The 22,709-nt window shown below is 37.1% G+C and overlaps 1 long non-coding RNA gene across 1 annotated transcript in view; it reads right to left on the bottom strand.

Annotated features, from left to right (window-relative positions):
- Positions 1-1,077: 1,077 nt before the first annotated feature.
- Positions 1,078-22,709, bottom strand: part of LOC138321253 (uncharacterized) — a 106,047-nt gene continuing 84,415 nt past the window's right edge. The window contains exon 4 of the long non-coding RNA XR_011208303.1: positions 1,078-2,233. This is a non-coding gene — a long non-coding RNA (uncharacterized lncRNA). The remainder of the gene's footprint in view (positions 2,234-22,709) is intronic.

Here is a 22,709-nt window from a genome sequence, read left to right as displayed (position 1 = left end):
GTTCCATCACTCTTCTGGACTGATCAGGTATCATCAAAGCAATTCTGATGGCAACCATTACAATTTGGGCAGAAATCAATGCAGAAAATTAGAAGTTTATTGGACCGAATTGCCCAATAATGATATTTAATTAGATGCAGATGATGGCCTTTCCTGATTCCAACATGGCATTGGAATCTGTGGTCTACACATTTACAAAGCTGAGAATGTCAACTTTTATGTTTTTTTATCGGACAAAAAATGGTGTTGAGATTGTCCCACATGATCTGATTTTGTCACACATTCCAGTCAAATTCACGCCGATCTCAAGGCCATAAAAAATCAACAAAAGTTAACGGTGAAAATTGATGTAGATTTTAGTGGCACTACCTCAATGATAATCACATTAAAAAGAAATCGGGAAGTAAACCAACCTCTGAGAATTCTGTGAAATGATTGCTTTGTGACTTTAAACATCCAATAAAGACAATAAGTCTTTTGTTGTCTTTGTTCCAGGTTTAGGAATTTACTTTCTGACAACTGTTGTAGATTATAATTATTACACATCAATATCTTTCTTTCCTATTCAATTGACTGATATCCAACTGTCAATCAAAAACTGTGCAGGTATCGCACGTGCATGACTTTGCATTTTGTATTGTGTATGAACATTTGCTCAGACATTGCTTTAAAGGAACACATACGTTTATGGGCCAGAGGCGTAGCTACACTCTGCTTGATGATTGGTTAATTAAGTCTATACCAAATCTTCTCCCTACCTGTCTCTGTTTATTTACCTGTGACACTTGTATCTATTGATGTTATAGTATTCAGGATAAAGCAGCTCTGAATGTATGTAACTTTAAGTAGAGACAAATAAATTATTTGTTAGTCTTATACAATTTAGTTTTCGAGTTGAAATAAGAGATGTATGTATGTCTATATTTTGGTTGATGGTTATGGTGATATTTCTAATGAGGAGGCATGGAATGTGAGGCATGGCAGTTCATATGTGACACTAATTATATATATTACATGTGAATGATTAGGTATGACAATTGTGACACAAAAGGCTCAAATTTATCATTTCAATAGAACCTTTATTGTACAAAGTAAGACATCAAAAGACAGCAATTTGTTAAAGAAATCAAACAAAGAAATATAAGTGTTAATATTTCAGTCTGCATTTTTTCGAGGTAAGTGAAATAAAGGACTCAAAAAGGGAAAGGGGCTCTTTCCCTGTTCTATTGGTTATGGATGAAAATTACCCAGACTTAATTATCCCTTTCATTATTCTAAAGAAATAGCCCAACCTAAAAGTAATTATAATGATTGACCATCCAAGGAAAAAAGGAAATATGGCATAATAGTCTCTATATTTATAGGTAGTATTTTTTTGAAATTTAAAAAAGTGGTCTTTTTGTGGAAATGGTCTTTACAAAGACAGTCAATAGATTTTACATTATAGATTTCTTGGGTACATCAATGAATATTTTATTTTTTCTTGGGTGTTTGTAGTAGTTGTATTCACAGATTTCAGTGAAAATGTGAATAGTGAAAAATAAGCATTCCGCAAAACACCACCTATACAGTATAATACATCCAACCTATATGGGTTCAGTATACACTCGTATTGATTAATATATTAACATAAAAAAAAAAAAATCAAAACAGGAACCAAACATTTTCTCCATAAAATGTATTTAATCCCACACAAGCCTTCCAATCCGTGATCCTTAAAACCTTTGACAACACATGGATAAGGATTGAGTCCTAGTAAATAAATGTTCGATAGACAGTCCTAATCCAGTACTCATTTTACGAGGATGCAAAGCGAGGTTTATTTGAGAGGGAGAAGCCAGGTCTATCCACGACTAATGTTGCTATATATGTTAACAACCATGTAACATATAACACAAGGAATTAACGTCTGTCAAAGTCAAACAGTTTATTTCCATGAAATTTTGCTTAATTAAGGGTTTTTCGTAACAGAAGTCGATCCGAAGCATTACCGAATACATGACTTATCTATTGTTGAGGCATTACACCATGATTTAGGGTTCTGTAAAACTCTTGATGACAACGTGGTCTTCAGTAGAAGGGATCCACAGAAATACATCCATACTGACAACAATATTACCCGATTCCCATCCTGACGTTTTTATAGGTCTCCGAAGTCAAATACACCGTTCAGAGAGCTGAAGTAGAATATTTTAGGACTGTACTGTTCCAAAGCTGAAGTTAATACCTCCTTCTGAAAGAGTTTCAATCATACGAATCACATGGACATGTAATATTGGACGAAGGGCTCTATACACAGACATTTCTCAGTGTATAACAGTAAAATAGGGCATTTAAAAGACATCTGAACATAAAAATGGAAAGGAAGGCCAGGCTGAGTCCCGAGGGAGTTATGTGATGGGGTTTGGAATCTAAGCATGGTATTGTTTTGCTGGTGTTTTAGTGTTTGTGAGAGAAAGAATAAGTGGATACGACAAATTTAGGTAAGACCTTCCTGATAAATGCGTCTCCGGTAGATCTGAAAACGTGCCACATAAAAATATGATACTCAACACTACTCAACTAAGTACCACAAATCATAGGCGTGTCTCACAGTCGATGGAGCGATTTACAGCCTCTCCATCTATCAATAGCTGCATCGCTCCCAAGGCATTAATTCAACATGTGTATTTATTATTTCAGCAACTATAATTGATTTCCATGTCATTTTTCTCAATATAAATGTTTCAATGTGAGTAAACATCAAATACATGGAAAATAGAAACTACCTTGCACATTGACCAGAAATGGTTGATATACTCATATTTCCATCGAAAACATTATTTACCTTTTCAATCCATAAAATTCACTTTGACTTCAATATTTCCTAAAAATTTAGTCAAGGCAGTTTTCGTTTATATGCAGTGAAATTGATTTCCCTTTACCAGTCTTTTCCATCCATAAATGAAAACTGTTTTGAATAAAACTTTTGTAACTTGTTACTATACCTATTTCCAGACTTTGAATTCATGATTCGTGTTTAATGGATTATCTCCCTTTTCTTAAAGCATAATCTCTCTTAAATTTCTTCAACATATATAATTTACAACACAATTTCTAGCCAAAATGGATTTCAACTTACAATTAACATTTTTTAAAGCCTCCATATTTGCATTTTTTTAAATACATACTCAGAAGTCTATCATTCAAATTTTTTCACAAGATTCAAATAAAATTAAATTTCTTTTGCACATTTATATCAAGTGTTTTAATTTTTGTTTTTGCTTGGTTTACACAGTGGATAGGTATTGGACTATCAGAAAGTTGTTCGAAAATCCCAATACCAATTTTCAGTTCAAGCTCAATTTCTGATAAAAAAACTATAAGTGATTTCGAGGCCAGTAAATCTTTGTCACCCCACCAGACTCCTCATTTCTCTTAGGTAACAATCTCCTGGCGCAATGATAAAATCACAACAAAAACACAGGCCTGGCCGAAGTCATTGCCAGATCGCAGCTGGTCGTGCAGATTTTATCATTAAGGTTCCATCATTTGTAGCTAAAGGCTGTTTTTTTTTAATAGAAGGAATTTCAAATTTCTCCTTTCTTCCGAGGAATTTCCAGCTTCTATGAATGTCTTCTGTTTGCTATTTTTGGCTGGAACACATTTGTGTGGCGACAAAGCATTATCCTTCAATTTGATAAATCTAGTCTTACATGGCTTGTAGCAATTTTCTTGTGCCGAGTACTTCGTTAAATCAATATTAAACTTTCCGTGCATTTCGATTTGAAAATGATGTCAACAATCTCTTAAAATTTGCAGAGTGAGAAAATCACGAACACTTCATTAAGGTTCCGGAAGCACGATATAGATGTCCATCGGCTCTGAGACTCCTCTGCTGAAGGCATGATTTCAGCAGCAAATCCAGAGATGTCGCTTTGAGTTTAAGATCATTAGAGCTTCACTGAATTTAAAAGATATTTTTTTGTTCAAAACACCTTTACTCTCAGATAGAATTTCACCAATGATTTTAACATAGGGCTAGGATATTACAAAAATGGAATTTTGAAAGATGGGTTGTAGTGATCAAGAAGATATTGTAGAAATGAGATATCGGGATTTCAAATAAAAAATTTGAAAGTTTGAATGTTCAAAAAAGGTCCATCAGTGGAAAAAAAGGGCAATATGAAAATGTACAAAGTCATTGGTCAGTCAAGTCAGTAGTCAATTAAGTCAGTGGTCAGTAAGTCAGTGATCAATATAATCAGTGGTCAGTAAAATCAGTGGTCAGTAAAATCAGTGGTCAGTAAATTCGGTGGTCAGTAAAGTGAGTGGTCAGTCAAGTGAGTGGTCAGTAAAGTCAGTGGTCAGTATAGTCAGTGGTCAGTATAGACAGTGGTCGGTAAAGTAAGGTATCAGTAAAGTCAGTGGTCAGAATCGTCAGTGGTTATTAAAGTCAGTGGTTAGTAAAGTAAGTGGTCAGTATAATCAGTGGTCAGTATAGTGAGTGATCAGTATAGTTAGTGGTCAGTATTGTCAGTGATCAGTAAAGTCAGTGGTCAGTAAAGTTAGTGATCAGTAAAGTCATTGGTCAGTATAGTCAGTGGTTAGTAAAGTCAGTGGTCAGTATAATCAGTGGTCAGTAAAGTCAGTGGTCAGTATAATCAGTGGTCAGTAAAGTCAGTGGCCAGTAAAGTTAGTGATCAGTAAAGTCATTGGTCAGTATAGTCAGTGGTCAGTAAAGTTAGTGATCAGTAAAGTCATTGGTCAGTATAGTCAGTGGTCAGTATGGTCAGTGGTCAGTAAAGTCAGTGGTCAGTAAATTCAGTGGTCAGTAAAGTCAGTGGCCAGTAAATTCAGTGGTCAGTAAAGTTAGTGGTCAGTATAATCAGTGGTCAGTAAAGTCAGTGGCCAGTAAAGTTAGTGATCAGTAAAGTCATTGGTCAGTATAGTCAGTGGTCAGTATAGTCAGTGGTCAGTAAAGTCAGTGGCCAGTAAATTCAGTGGTCAGTAAAGTCAGTGATCAGTAAAGTCAGTGGTTATTAAATTCAGTGGTCAGTATAGTCAGTGGTCAGTAAAGTCAGTGGTCAGTAAAGTCAGTGATCAGTAAAGTCAGTGGTTATTAAATTCAGTGGTCAGTATAGTCAGTGGTCATTATAGTCAGTGGTCAGTATAGTCAGTGGTCAGTAAAGTCAGCGATCAGTATAGTTAGTGGTTATTAAAGTCAGTGGTTATTAAATTCAGTGGTCAGTAAAGTCAGTGGTCAGTAAAGTCAGTGATCAGTAAAGTCAGTGGTCAGTATAGTCAGTGGTCAGTATAGTCAGTGGTCAGTATAGTCAGTGGTTATTAAAGTCAGTGGTTATTAAAGTCAGTGGTCAGTATAGTCAGTGGTCAGTAAAGTCAGCGATCAGTATAGTTAGTGGTCAGTAAAGTCAGTGGTCAGTATAGTCAGTGGTCATTAGTCACTGGTCCGTAAAGCCAGTTGTCAGTAGTCAGTGGTCACTACAGACAGTGGTTAGTAAAGTCAGTGGTCAGTAAAATTGGGGTGAGTAAAGTCAGGTCACTTAAGTCAGTTGTCAGTAAAGTCAGTGGTGAGTAATGTCATTTGTCATTTAAAGTAAAGTCAGTAAAATCAAATGTTTGTTAAAGGTAGGTTTCGCCCAACCAAATAAATATTTTTTGTGAAATGCGATAAGCGGAAGAAAAGATGAAAAATACATATTAAAATATCTCAATTTAATTTCTTTATGTATTTGAGATTGAACAAATGTGTCTTGAATACAAAATTGAAGGAAATCCTTGATTTATTACGGTGTCCGTCAGACAAAATAATATGCAAATGAAGCTGCGATGGATTGTGTTGTCGAAGTTTGGCGCATGCGCATTGTCACGCACTAAAAGTAAACAAAATGGCTGAACGAAAGTGTGTGCGATGAAAAAAATATATCTGAATCGGCAACAAAGTGGAGGAAATTATAATGGATTAGGTAGCACCCTAGGATATCTATAGGGAATTAAATTCAGAGATGGCATGTAGCAATAGAAGAAACAGAAGCCACATCTCAAGCGGAACTTGCCGGGATCTGTTGGGACTCGTGTAACGGCATTGCACGTGGTGAGTTAAATTTCAACACATATGCCAGCGCACAAACAGCCGCAGACTAACTACGTGTATATTTGGTGTACAAAGTTAGCGAGCGTATGATATGATATGTATAAACAGGGCCGCGGTGGCCGAGTGGTTAAGATGTCCCGACATATTACCACAAGCCCTCCACCTCTGGGATGCGGGTTCGAATCCCATGTGGGGCAGTTGCCAGGTACTGACCGCTGACCAGTGGTTTTTCTCCGGATACTCCGGCTTTCCTCCACCAACAAACCTGGCACGTCCTTACATGACCCTGGCTGTTAATAGGACGTAAAACTAAACAAACAAACAAACAGTATAAACAGTCCCTCGCAATTCGATTTGTTGTTGTTGTTTTTTAACTAAACATGCCGTGGCAAGACTGTCACTTCTATCTGACATTTTGTTGCACGCTTCCGTTTGTTGCTGCGGCCTCGTTTTGAAAAAAATACGTCATGTTCTATGTAAAGCTTGACTTCGCTCTATTTTTAGAGGAGTATTTTCCTGGTCAAGATAGGCAACTGACCACCCATATTGTTCGCTGTATGCATTGAAAATGACCTGAAGATTATATCTATGTATAGGATAAATTTCAATTTCGTAGTCTTTATATTTCATTGGGCGAAACCTACCTTTAAGTCAGCCAATAGTCTAATCAATGGTCAGTAAAGCAAATGGTGAGACCTAGGTCAAGTTTTGATTATCTTATCAAACCATTACACAGTACATCTCTTAGACACAAGCAGATTAGTCTAATGGTAATACATGTAAGGTAAACAAGGACATAGTCATTCAGATCCCCCGCCAATGGAGATATCAAAGCTGAAGTAAGTTTGATTGTAGAGACTTATGTGTATGAAAAAAAAACAGGAAAAAGGAAGTTGAGCTAAAGAAAGATGGAGTATAATTCAAGTAGAGTGGGGCTGCAATTGTTGAATCAGGTATACAGCCTTGACATTAATTTATATTAGACTATATACACAAAGATGGGTGGAGTTTTGCAAAGTAACATTTACCATTTACCATGATATTTTCAGCAATGTTTCCATGGTAACGGAAAAAGTGCAAAAAATGAAAATAGCAAAAGGTACTACTAGACCATAAAAAGAAAGTGTCTATGAAGTTTCGTGGAAATATCTCTGCTGGTTTTAGAGTTATGCTCCGGAAATGAACCTACTACAAAAATATGATATTTTCAGCAATGTTTCTATGGTTACAGAAAAAAGCACAAAAAGTGAAAACCTAAAAATAGCAAAAGGCACTACTAGACCATAAGAACAATGTGTCTATGAAGTTTCATGGAAATATCTCTGCTGGTTTTAGAGTTGTGCTCCGGAAACGATTCTTACACAAAAATCTGCCATTTTCAGCAATGTTTCCATGGTTACAGAAAAAAGTACAAAAAGTGAAAACTTTAAAATAGCAAAAGGCACAACTAGACCATAAGACAAATGTGTCTATGAAGTTTCGTGGAAATATCTCTTCTGGTTTTAGAGTTATGCTCCGGAAACGAACCTGGTACAAAAATCTGCTATTTTCAGCAATGTTTCTATGGTTACAGAAAAAAGTACAAAACGTGAAAACCTTAAAATAGCAAAAGGCACTACTAGACCATAAGACCAATGTGTGTATGAAGTTTCGTGGAAATATCTCTACTGGTTTTAGAGTTATGCTCCGGAAACCATTTGACGGACGGACGGACAGACGGACGGACGGACGGACAGACGGACGGAACCCATTTGTATATCCCCCGCCAACTTCGTTGGGCGGGGGATAATAAACTGGTCAAGATCTTGACAACTGTAGACAATCAAACATGGCTAATAATCATATAACCAGCCAGATCACTGACGGTCAACCCATGGTCATCAGACAGGTAACACCTGTGGCCAACAATAAGACATAACCAAATAGGACCATTGGCCACAATAGCTTTGGTGTATAGTATTTGATGACTTTAAAGACAACACAACAACAATTCTGAGCTGCTAATTTAACCCTTTTGTCTATCATTCTGTATAATCTTTGGTAAAGGTAAAATTGGAATTGGCAAAGCTTTTCTTGAAATTTGTGTTCCCCATTATAACAAACTGTCCAAAAGACAGAATGTAAGGTATATTAATTAAAGATTCTTTATTTGGCTTTGATGGAAGATTAATCCCAACGAATAGGCAGGATGGCGAAGGATGATAATATTTCATTAGGAAGACATACCATTATCTGCTATTTTTTATATTATTTTCTGTACAGCTATCTGACAATGCCTTACTTCCACTAGCCTCGTGGCCGTAATATGGAGAACTTGTAGTTAAATGTCAGAAACCCTAACACCCAGCAAAGGTAACTGGTAACTGCTGTCACAGTTGATCGAGCATGCTTTTTGGTTTGACATAGGTGTTAAGTCAAAAGTCTTGGTTGTCAAGACAATCAGCCTAATAGGAATGATATTCAGTGTACTCTCACTCTATAACTGACCATGTCCATTTAGTCCATGCACATTGCTTGACCATTAGAAAACAGCACCTGCATTAAAAGATAATCGTGATATCAAATGTTGTTAAGCAATCAAGATAAAATACCTTCAGCTGCATGGTAATAAACGAGTTGGCAGGTACATGAAAATATATCTTGGCACCTGCATTATTTCTTTTTCATCCTTTTTGTTCTCTTCCTCATTCCGCAATGATCAGTGACATTCACAGAGCCATTCTAACCTTTCATTGGACAGTGGCAAATCTAATGAAATGTCTTGGTCAACTTTCATACAGTAATTGTACTAAATGTAGCTCAACATTGCAATACTTTTACATATTGATTTTTTTCTATAATATAATTATTTTTTATTTATAAACAAAATTCTCTTCTCAAACTACAAATGTATCATAAATTGATTCAGATTCCAGTATTAAAATTATAATAGAACTATAATTTTTATTTTACGACATTAAGCTTATGATACCTAAGATCTAGTGCTGTAAGTACATGTGGTACAACTGCACACCTGCTTTATTTCTTTAGTCTATCTTTATAAGAGATAATAACAGTCATGGTAAGTTACTATAGACTTTCATCCCTAATCATTAAACAACTGACCAGAGAATGACCGGAAGATGACCATTGGATGACTGAGGGACTGGTCAGAAGTTATTAAGCACCACCTGCGAGGTAAAACAAGTAATTTCTGTCTATGAACATATAAATGATGGGTAGGGGTTGTACCAGTTATAGGTTGAAGTCTTAGTGTCCACTAGTAATGATCATAATGGTCAAGGACACCATATAGCACCTGGATTGCATATAGCAGCACTGACCACAAATAAAAACGGACATTCATTGGTCAAATATACAAAGATACTGGACATTTATTTGGTAACCAAGACAACAACTGCAGTATATCTTTATGCTCTCTATTTTAGCATTTCTTAACCAAGAAGACATATGAACTAGACGGACATACAATGACATTTAGACAATCAACACTGAATCTTCACTCGAAAATTGATATCCCTTCATCAGAACTGACCCCATCTCTGCCATGTTGACCTTCAGTGGCTGTACATATAAATCACGGACTCAAAGTTTTCATTTTGATTAAAAAAGTCATTGTCCCACAAATTACTTAAAAGCGTAAAATTCATATGCCAAAGCAGATGCCATTATAGTCGAAAGTATTTACAATAGTAACTGGGGTCTGGAGGCCATCTTGAATTTTTCTGAAAATGTTGACCTCTTTTGTATAGGTAGTTATACAACGTTTCAATTGACCACCACTGACACTACAGCACTGTTCACCAACTTTCCTTCATGGGTTCAAAATTCTGCAATTTCCATTTTAATGTATAAGTCGCTGAGATGAAGTTGCATATTTCAGATTAGATGGAAATTACTTTCAAAATATTTTAATTGTGGAAGATAGAAATTTACAGAGATAACTTTCATTAGTTTACTTTGATCAATGATTTCACGAAAATAAATGGCACATAAAGGAAATATTGTTTACAGAAACGAGAGATGAATATGATTGAAGCAATCATTTTAATGATCATTTTAATCAATTAGAAATAATTTTTCATTGTTATAGTTTTAAATGCACTATTTGTGTAAATATTCTACTTTTTCTAAAAATAAAACTTTCATTAGATATCCAATGTTATTTGCTGTTTTACTCTACAATTCCATACAATAAATGGATCAAATTTCACTAATGAATATGCTACAGGAGAAATCAGAATTGCTTTCAATGTTTATCACCAACATTGACCATCACACTACAACCTCTGTGTGACCCTTACATGAACTTAACTAGCCACACAGGGCATTTATTCTATTACCAGTGAGAAGCTGATACAAGCATTAATAAGTCTATCACAGTAGATGGCCAATGGTCAGTATTGGTGATCAGCGGTCACTATTGGTGATCGTCTGATGGTTATTTTAGGTAACACTGACTATAACTCCTATAGAGCCAGAATTACCAGCATAATAACGCCTGTAGGTCATTGAGGTAGGACAAGACATCTAGGACACAAAGAATACAATACCATTTTTAAGAATTTAATTATGATATTAACACTTATGACAAAGTGAAACAGTATGCTTATTGCATTTTAATTTGAAAGTTCATCCAAAAATTTTCATCCTAGTCAACTGCCCTCCTAGTCTGATCCTGGACATCTATTACCTAGCCCTTACCAATCCTGGACTTCTAATACCTAGCCTCTTAACAGATTACCAATCCTGGACCTTAAGTACCTAGCCCGACCTCTATTACTTAGCCCTTCCCAATTCTGAACCTCTAATACCTAGCCCTTTACATATTACCAATCCTGGACCTCTAATACCTAGCCCTTTACAGATTACCAATCCTGGACCTCTAATACCTAGCCCTTTACAGATTACCAATCCTGGACCTCTAATACCTAGCCCTTTACAGATTACCAATCCTGGACCTCTAATACCTAGCCCTTTACAGATTACCAATCCTGGACCTCTCTAATACCTAGCCCTTTACAGATTACCAATCCTGGACCTCTAATACCTAGCCCTTTACAGATTACCAATCCTGGACCTCTAATACCTAGCCCTTTACAGATTACCAATCCTGGATCTCTAATACATAGCCCTTTACAGATCACCAATCCTGGACCTCTAAGTACCTAGCCCAAACTCTAATACCTAGCCCTTACCAATCCTGGATCTCTAATACATAGCCCTTTACAGATTACCAATCCTGGACCTCTAATACCTAGCCTTTTACAGATTACCAATCCTGGACCTCTAATACCTAGCCCAACCTCTAATCCCTTGCCCTTACCAATCCTGGACCTCTAATACCTACTCATATATAAGGCCTTCTGAAACTGTGCAGACTTTTAGAATTAAGAATTTTATTCCAGCAAGATATAGGTCTCTTGATTGGACTTTGACAAATTGAATATATATTTTTTTGTTTTTAAATGATATAGACAAATATCTACTGCAATAAGTCATAGTATACTTAATCTAAGGTGACTTGGTTATCCTTTTTATCTAAGCGCTGAATGGAACAGGTGCTTTCTAGTCTAATCTAGTCAAGTTGTGCCAGTAAAAGAGGGCAAATTTACACAAATTCTTTCATGTATTAGAGAAATTGTTCCAACTAGTTGTAAATGTGTAACATATTATGGTCAACCAAATACCAGAAATATATACATGTAGATGTAGAAATCATAAAGATTCAATTGGTTACCATAGGAATGACGCTTTAAATGTTCTGGAATCAAAGACGGTAGCCATAACCCTGTTGACTGCTGTACATGTGACATAATACACAAGTGTATATTGGAAACTCCTCAAACTAGCCCCAATATCAGTTTATCTTGATCAACTGTTACAGTATAAATCAACTGACCAATCAGAATCACCTAAATTATTCATCATAACTCCAAATAAGCGGACGTTTGAAAAGCCTAACGACCATTCTAGGCCTATAGATCCCCCATTAACCAGCCCCCGGGGCAGCTGGCCCAGACTAATTGATGGCTGATCCACCATGATCTCCTCAGGCCGGCATTTCCTGTCCCCCTTCTATGTTGACAGAGTATTGTAGGTAGACAAATTGATAAGAATTCAAACTCCAGCCAATATCCAATCCTGAAGCAACCTATAGAACATTCTGACAGAGGACATGGCTATGGCCTTATCTAGAGAACAGTCGTACCTATGGTGTGAAACATCTGAGAACCAGTCATCTGAGAATACATGTCATTCTTTAGCTAGGAATAACTCATGCTAAACACATGGGTAGAATTAAAGATGTGATTGGAGTTGTTTATTAGAACAGATTAGTGTGACCTCACCAGACATACTAGACACCAATTTACATTTCATTTAACAAAATATTTTAAGAACAGCTAAATGTGTATCAGACCATAATTTTTCTGCCTCTATATCAAACAAATTTACCCAAAAAAAATCATTTGAGGGCAACATTTGTGAATTTCAACTACTTTGAAAGCATGAAATGGTTGCCATTTTCCATAAAAATGAAAACTAGCTGTCACGTCATGAACTTTTTTTTTAAATGAAACACAAGCAATATTCTCCATGGATATATGTCAATTAACATAGGCACATACCCCCTTAAGTCTGTCTCACTTAACTACCATCTTGCACTGTTCAGAGGATAGCCTATAAGACCTATAGATCAAACTAACTGAGTAGCAGTAAGCAGTTTCTCAGCATATAGTCATTAGTTTGCTATCAGAAACTAATCTCAAATATAGACTTTAATCTGTCAACTTTAACGTAAATGTCCAATTTCTTCGTCAGGTTGTCCAGAGTTGCTGCATCCCCTTGGTAAAACAATTGTGGAGCAGGGTGAGATTTACCCTTCCAATTTAACTGTCTAATCCCAGGTGTCTAACGAGGTGTCATCCTAATCAGTGAGCACTTTCAGGAATTGTGTCCCACAGGTAAATCTTTGACACGTCCCTCCTATTATCTGTAGCCATAGTAACACTTACCTGCTGAAGAATCTCCGACCATCAGTCTGATTAATGCACAGCACAGCAGATACAGCGTTTGGACGCAGTTTTCAATAGAACCTAATGATTCATCATATTTTCAATAGTTAGTGAATCAGATTTAAAATATCATCTACGTGTACATTTTTTGACTTAATTGTGAAAATTTAAGATATAATATAACTAATATCTAATCAGCAAATTTTAGCCTGGAATTATGTACCATATCCTAGATAACAGGATCTGTAAAGGGCTGCATGGAGTTTGTGGTGCATCCATTTGTAAATATAACTAATGCAAATGTAAAATATTTTAGCTGAACTAATATTCTAGCTAGGAATTAATTAAGGTAGGTCCATACTTTTGAAAATCGCGCCAATTCATATGACGATATACTGGAAGTTGCGGAGGTTGTTTTGAATTCCAGAATGGTTTCCGATACGCCACGACATCACACTTGGATATTTTTTCAATAGGTGAAAATTGTCTACATATAATATTGAATGTTTAAAATCATTAAATAAATCAAATAAAAGCAGTGAAGTGAAAATTATATGCTATCTCTGAGGTTTTTGCAGTCCCTGTCGTAAATGGGAATGGATTTTTAAACACCGGAATTGCCGTTCGTCGCTATAAATCATAAGAGGGGACCCGGCCCGACCGAAATTCCGGAATTCTAAAAAAATCGCATACAGATTTCCTTTATACACACAATTTGATGAAAATCATAAAAACAAACAGACATAAACCAGATATAATATCACAAAAACATATGAACTGATGTGGAATGGTTTTTTTGCAGCATGATTTTCAAAAAATAATCAATTATAACCCATCTTAGCACTGGATGAAATGGGGGTAGGGTTGCGAGTTACAAACTTCAAGCTTACAAAATTGTGAAATTTTGATCGAGGACCTCATGTTTTTATATGATATTTGAAAAACATATTACCTTGGGCATATCATATACAAATATTGTGAAATTGACATGGGTTTTCATTTCCTTTTTGGCCTATTCATTGATTTTTTACGGGCGAAAATATGGCAAAACATGATAATTACGTATAGAAACGGTCCTGGGAAATAACAAAAATTAGTTAGCATTTGTAAAAATAAAATAGTTTTGTATATTGTTCTATCGTAAGAAATTTAGGACAAAAAATCAACAGGATCGAGACTACATTCACCCTAATATTACAGAAAACATAATTTTATGAATTTTTCTATTTTCGGTCAGCAAATTTGCAGGGATGGTATATTTCAAGCTCAAATATCTCAAAAAGTAGTTCGAGAACACCCATTTATCTTTATAGATTTGAAATCTACATGAAAAATGCAAGAAAATAAGACCTGTTAGAAAAAAATGACATGGGTTTTCCCAAAAGTATGGAGCTACCTTAATATGATATTTACATGGTTATATTGAACTCGTGAACTATGAAATTCACAAATTCATCATTGCACTGGTTGGTCAACAGTTAATATCACCATTTTTAAGGCCCATAGCATTGCATTCTGTGTTTGTTTTTCTTTCTTTCAAGAAAACATTAGTTTGGTGGTGGAAACCCTGAGTTCCAAGAAAAACATCCTCAGCCTATTCCAAACCTCCAGTCAAAGGCTCCAAAGGACCTTAATCTCAGGACCCATAGGCAGACAGCTAATGTCAAATATTAGAACTACCTTGTCACTGATGGTAATGTTTACTTTTCAGTTTGAAATAAACTATTTTCTCAGTATTTCATTGCCTTGATTGATATTTCACATGAACTCCACAGAATCTATAAACAATTTCTCTTTAATCATAATCCATTTCCATATTGGTAATAGAGATTAGATACATCAGCCCTTTGCCACGTCAACAGATATTTTGACACCAAGTTCATCATTCTTTCTGTGATAAAGCAGGCAGACAATTGACCAAACCACTGAACCAGCTGGACAAGGTGTGGGTTGTCAGGGCTTGTGTCAGGACTAGAGAACCCAATCTAGCCACAGAAGTACATAAGGGCTTGTGTCAGGACTAGAGGACCCAACCTAGCCACAGAAGTTCAGCCAGACGTGTTCCATGTCCACTGACCCATCCAATATAGAGGCTACCCGATCAGGCCAGTCTGCAGACAAGTGATGACATGTAGTCTGGGCAATTCAACCTCATCTCTGGCCAAAACTCTCCAGGCTCCATTGTCGGTCGAGGCATGACACTCAATATTGCATAAGGAGATATGTAAATTGAAGAGGCTTGAAGGACCTGTATCATACATCTGATACAGTTATTAAGACACTATGACACCTTGACAATATGATCACATCAGATTTGGGTTCTATTGGTGCTGCTTTTGGACAGCTTTTCCTTGTCATGAGTGTCAGATAACCAATCAATGACATTTGCTTTAGCTAAATAATATTGACTAAAGACATTGCGGTGAATCGCAAAGGTGGTTCTTGGAATTGTGATAAGCGCCACATATGGTTACCTCCCGAGAGAAGTAAAGAAGGTTGTGGTACAGAAAACCCACTCAGCTGTAACACATTATGTAAGGTTTCCTGTATATGTATTATTTCAATGGCATTACATCTCTCTGACTAATTTCAGCTTGATTTGATTTAATGATGCGCCATGGTTTATAGTTGAACATTACTCAGTAAAACTGTAATATTGATTTAAGGTTAGGTAGTTTGTCACCGAATCCATTGATGTCTGGGCCTTACTTAATGACACTGTTACTCAGCCCTTCCCTCTGTAATGAGTTCTCTAGATGGACCAAGGACATGCTATACTGGCACTCTCTCTACATCTCTAAATAACGATCTCAATTAAAATTTATACCAAAACTAATTAACTCTTCTATTGTCTAAATGTAGTCATGGCAATGATAGGGTCGGCTTCTGTAAACCGTTGGTAGACAATAGATTACACTTTTAGGTCACAATAGAACAGATCGGCACATTAATCCATAAAGATGCTATTCCAACAATTATTTGATACAGTCGAACTTTGATCATTAAATGGAATTTACATACCTTGCAGACCTATTCTAACATTGGAGTACCAAATTGATTGAAGTCAAACATCAAACATGTATACCCACCTCAGTTTTAGCTGATGGAAGAGTATCAGGTTCTCAAACCACATTACAGTAGAAGAATCTTGAAGTGACATTGCATCATTGTAATATCCAACCTAAAGACAAGAATGTTCTGTATTGTCTGTTGTATTATAGATATCTGCCAAAAAGATCAAGTTTTTTGGGTTGAGAACAGATTTGTCACCATTTAAATACTGGTAAAAAAGTCCATCCCCATAATGACTTGGTATAGATTTTATACTTTCTCATATTCCATCCCCATCATGACTTGGTATGGGTTTTATACTTTCTCATATTCCATCCCCATCATGACTTGGTAAGGGTTTTTATACTTTCTCATATTCCATCCCAATCATGACTTGGTATGGGCTTTATACTTTCTCATATTCCATCCCCTCATGACTTGGTATGGGTTTTATACTTTCTCATATTCCATCCCCATCATGACTTGGTGTGGGTTTTATACTTTCTCATATTCCATCCCCATCATGACTTGGTATGGGTTTTATACTTTCTCATATTCCATCCCCATCATGACTTGGTGTGGGTTTTATACTTTCTCATATTCCATCCCCATCATGACTTGGTATGGGTTTTATACTTTCTCATATTCCATCCCCATCATGACTTGGTAAGGGTTTTTATACTTTCTCATATTCCATCCCCATCATGACTTGGTATGGGTTTTATACTTTCTCATATTCCATCCCCATCATGACTTGGTATGGGTTTTATACTTTCTCATATTCCATCCCCATCATGACTTGGTGTGGGTTTTATACTTTCTCATATTTCATCCCCATCATGACTTGGTGTGGGTTTAATACTTTCTCATATTCCATCCCCATCATGACTTGGTGTGGGTTTTATACTTTCTCATATTCCATCCCCATCATGACTTGGTGTGGGTTTTATACTTTCTCATATTCCATCCCCATCATGACTTGGTATGGGTTTTATACTTTCTCATATTCCATCCCCATCATGACTTGGTGTGGGTTTTATACTTTCTCATATTTCATTCCCATCATGACTTGGTGTTGGTTTTATACTTTCTCATATTTCATCCCCATCATGACTTGGTGTGGGTTTTATACTTTCTCATATTCCATCCCCATCATGACTTGGTGTGGGTTTTATACTTTCTCATATTCCATCCCCATCATGACTTGGTATGGGTTTTATACTTTCTCATATTCCATCCCCATCATGACTTGGTGTGGGTTTTATACTTTCTCATATTTCATTCCCATCATGACTTGGTGTGGGTTTTATACTTTCTCATATTTCATCCCCATCATGACTTGGTGTGGGTTTTATACTTTCTCATATTTCATTCCCATCATGACTTGGTGTGGGTTTTATACTTTCTCATCAGTTTCTCATCAGTCCAACATCAATGGAAACCCAGAAAGGCTTGTAGTGATATATTGTAGTATTTACATTAATAGTAAAAAGTTTAAAACAAGTGATTGTTTAAATTCATTATAAGCAATGTCCTAGGTTTGTATATGATCAACTAAGGTCATTTTGGATGGCTCCCAATGCTTGCAGCATGCATGCCTGTTACGAGCTATTTCTGTGACATTTGGGAAATTGCTGTATATTATGTTGTGTCTCCTTGTGATAGTGGAATTCTTGTCTACCCTAACAGTGCTACCTCACTGAACCAGACTGCGGTAGACAATGAGTAGCACACCCCACTCAATTACATAACATTTGAAATGCATCCAAAATCACCTTAGAAAGGAAACAACAGCTCTATAATTAGAGGCATATACAGAAAATGTTTGATATATTGTCTTTGTACTTTTGGTACCAGCATAGAATACTGCATAAAACTGTACCAATACCTACTGTGATTTGGAAGAAAAAATAAATCTTTATTTCCTTTTTCTTCTTTTTCCATATAAACATATTTTTATCAAAATTGATTCATCTGAAAATACAAGAAAATTTTTATATGATATTGAAGACACATGACAAGCATTAAAGTCCTATCTGAATTCTGATTACCAAATTCTTCCCAATAAGCGCCAAAGTCCCTATAAGCGCCCCTCCTCTTTTGAGGCCTCAATTTCGTTTGCCTGGGCAAAAGACTAAAACTATCAAAACTGAATAGGTTTGTACTTTTCTTTGCAATAATTTCATCTTATTAAGCACCTTTTCATTTTTCTTTTCTCAATTTTTTAAACGCCCTGGGCGCATATTAAGTCTAATACGGTATGTCTGAATTTGAATTGTGATTGTTTTCTTTGAAATGTCAGAGTGTACGAACGGAACATTGTGATGAGATAGATCCAGACAGGAGTGTGTATATCTGATATCTGTCTGTAATTGATTGATTGAATTAGGCCATGACTGTTGAACAAAGCAAAGTCAACATTTTTGCCAATTGCAAGTGCAAAATTACATATCTGATCAAACGGTAATGGAGCGTTTCTTTTGGAGGAAGGCAATACATAGGCTAGTCTGTCACAAGTGTATAAAGGGGGAGCATTCATTACAAGTGTTGGGGGGAGCATCTATTAATCATCTCACACAAACCATTCATTACCCTCACTGTCCATTTTGATTGATGTGGGTGAGCAGAGATGATGAAGATCAGATCAGCATCACCAGAATGTTTAGCAGCAGACTTTTTTTCTGTTCAACAACTGGTGTTTTGTACGAAGCTCTGTTAACTTGGCAATGTGTCACAATGAAAAACTCTACCCAATCTTTTCAATACAATGTGAAAAAAATTTTGGACTTTGAATACTGCTGATTTCTCACATAATTGAACATGACAATAAAAAGCATTTTATCAAAAGAGCAAACAGTTATCTAGCAGATTGTGATTTGTCAGGTTGGACCAATATAATGGTTAGAAACAATACATAGCTCTGATTGATTCTCAAGGAAACTTCTTAGAAGGCTAAAGTAAACCAACAGTTGTCAAAAGTTAAAAGCCTAGGGGACAGGAAGAAGATGGAGTGGAGACTGGAGGAGGGGGTGGGGAATACAGGAGGGGGTGGGGGAGAAGAGGTGGGAGTGGGGGATTGGAGGAGGGGATGGGGGAGTAGAGGATGGGGTGGGGGATTGGAGGAGGGGATGGGGGATTAGATGAGGGGATGGGGAATTAGAGGAAGGGGTGGGGGAGTAGAGAAGGGGTGAGGGGTGATGAGGGTGGAGGTAGAGGATGGGGTGGGGGAGTAGAGGATGGGGTGGGGGAGTAGAGGATGGGGTGGAGGAGTAGAGGATGGGGTGGGGGAGTAGAGATGGGGTGGGGGATAAGAGGAGAGGATGGGGAATTAGAGAAAGGGGTGAGAGGAGTAGAGGAAGGGGTGGGGGATTAGAGGAAGAGGTGGAGGAGTAGAGGATGGGGTGGGGGAGTGGAGGAGGTGATGGGGGATTAGAGGAGGGAATGTGGGAGTAGAGGAAGGGGTGGAGGGGTAGAGGAAGGGGTGGGAGAGTACAGGAGGGGGTGGCAGAGTACAGGAGGGGGTAGGGGAGTAGAGGAAAGGTGGAGGAATAGAGGAAGAGGTGGAAGGAGTACAGGAGGAGGTGGGAGAGTAGAGGAAGGGGTGGGAGAGTAGAGGAAGGGTTGGGAGAGTACAGGAGGGGGTGGGGCGAGTAGAGGAAGGGGTGGGGAATAGAGGAAGGGGTGGAAGGAGTACAGGAGGGGATGGGGGAGTAGAGGAAGGGGTGGGAGAGTACAGGAGGGGGAGGAGAGTACAGGAAGGAGTGAGGGAATAGAGGAAGGGGTAGGAGAGTAGAGGAAGGGGTGGGGGAATAGAGGAAGGGGCGGAAGGAGTACAGGAGGAGGTGGGGGAGTAGAAGAAGGGGTGGGGGAATAGAGGAAGGGGTAGAAGGAGTACATAAGGGGTTTGGGGAGTAGAGGAAGATGTGGGGGAATAGAGGAAGGGGTGGGAGAGTACAGGAGGGGGTGGGGGAGTAGAGGAAGGGGTGTAGGAATTGAGGAAGGGTTGGAAAGAGTACAGGAGGAGGTGGGGGATTAGAGGAGGGGTGTAGGAATAGAGGAAGGGGTGGGGGAGTAGAGGAAGGGGTGAGGGAGTAGAGGAAGGGGTGGGAAAGTACAGGAGGGGGTGGGCACATATAGGAGGGGTGGAGGGAGTACAAGAGGGGGTGGGATAACAAGGTACATTAATTATAAGAAGGATTACATATAATTCTCTGTGATGAATTACTGTCCAACTTTCTGATAATTATCTATCTGTCCTTTTGTTATCGATTCACTGTTGTCACCGAACACTGGCTTTTCCATTTTTGTTTGATCTTCCATTCAATAATTCAATATCTATAAATCCAGTTCACTATAAGTTCGCAATCTCTAAATATCTCTTGCACTCAAAGGATCCTCTCATTTCTGTTTTGTATCTCTAGCTCCAATTCTCTGTTCTTACTCTCTGCTTTCACTATCTCTCTGCTCTTACTGCTCTTTCTCCCTCGCCACACCTAAATTTACATATATATAAGCTCCTGGTGACCCTCAGAAAAGTCACCCCCTAAGGCCACCTACTAAAACCCACACTGACCCCAGATTCCAAAACACGTGTTTCTTATTAAACTTTAAACCTTATTCCTGACAAAACCAATAATGATATTTAAAATCTATAAACTATCACACCTAGACCACATTCTCTAGATTATCACCATATTTATTTAGTTTAACTTTAAACACATCATATTTACTTAATTTACACTTTTACATACCTCAAATGATTTATCAACTAGCAAAGACAGTGCTCAAACTACCGCATTGTTTAAGATAATAAAAACATCTTTATAAACTGCATAACTTACACTTTCAGCTGATATCAATCTTATTCTCTAAATAGTTATTACTAATTAGAAATAGCACAGTATGAAACTTTCCTACACATATACCTGGCTAAGAGGATTTACACTTCTACATGATCACTCCCATAATAATCATGTTAAAGCTTCATGTTTCCCACTTATTTTACAGTCAAAATTTATATATTACAACAAAACAAATGTCTCAACTAAAGTGTTTACATGTTTAAAGTATCAATAAATGAATTCTGTAAAAAGATAGAGATGTAAGTCACCCTAAAATTAAATAGGATAAAACTTTTTTGTTAAGCTCAAAGAATATCTTCCTTTTTAGATCAAGATTTAATAACTTACCATTACTGATTATAGATGAAGCGATATTTTCAATACATTGCATGTTTATAAAAAAAAGGAATTATTGTGATCAAATTGTGTCTATGATATTTCAATATCCTTATCACAACTTTTCTGCTCTGATTTGACTAAGTGCAATCATTATATTTCCTGTAAGAATCAATTTTATTGAGTAATTACTTCTCTAGAATAACAATTATCTGAGAAATGAAACCTTTTTGGTTTATATGAGTCATGTTTAAAATTCAAAAATCATGATGAGTCACATTATCATGCTCAAGGCTCTGGCTTTTAAGGTTTCCATCATAGCCCTTCATATAGTGCTGTGCGTCGCTACACTAGAGAGTGAATACACACCAAAGAAATCTGACAACCCTGATTTGAATTGACATATCCTCATTTCAAACAAAGGATATTAAACCAGCCCTTTTTATTTCATCCTGTATAAAAACGAACCCTTTGAAATGTAGGCCCTTCAAAGCTCCTTATTGGAGATCAGTTTCAAATTAGATGTTTTAAATGGTATTTAGTAAGCAATAATAGAATTCTGCAATGACAACAATCTGTGAACACCATCCCTGCATACAAATTGTGACATCAGCTCCCCACCCCGTAATTTCGTAGTGTCTGTCACGGTATCGTAATTCTACTCAGGTTTATAATGACGCCATCATCCCTTCTCAGACTCGCATTTCCGCAGGCTACAATTTTGGTCAAATTTCTGGCGACATTTTTCACCAAATTTTCCTTTTTTTCTCCGACTGCATTCTGTTATAATGAAGAGGCTATTGTACTGTGGCGATAATTTCCTCTTGGCAACAATTCTCACCAAATTCCTCAGCAAATATTTACCAAAGTGCATTTCACTAAACATTCGCTTTGGAATGTGTTATTTTATGGAAAGAACATAGTCAATATTTGCTTCATCATGTAGGCAACTTATAAACATTGACAGCTTGATGTAGACACAATTCTATGTTCAAATAAATGATAATATTGGTAAGCAACATTTGATATTAAAGCCAAATGGTTAAGATATCTAACACAGTTCATATATAGCCCTGATGGTATCGATGGTCCTAAATAATTTAAAAAACTAGCCCTAATTGACAACTAAACCTCAAAGAGCTGCTAGCTCTCAAAGTAAAGTTGCTAGCTCTCATGCCATAGTTACAGTACCGATAACTCTCATCATACCAATAACTCTCAAAGTAACGCTAGCCCTCACTGTATCACTAGCTCTCAAGCCAGAGTCACAGTACCGCTAGCCCTCACTGTATCACTAGCTCTCATGCCAGAGTCACAGTACCACTAGCCCTCACTGTATCACTAGCTGTCATGTCAGAGTTACAGTACCAC

The sequence above is a fragment of the Argopecten irradians genome, chromosome 4 (genome assembly GCF_041381155.1).
Source record: "Argopecten irradians isolate NY chromosome 4, Ai_NY, whole genome shotgun sequence".
Classification (NCBI taxonomy): domain Eukaryota; kingdom Metazoa; phylum Mollusca; class Bivalvia; order Pectinida; family Pectinidae; genus Argopecten; species Argopecten irradians.
This window is presented reverse-complemented; position numbering and strand designations above follow the sequence as displayed.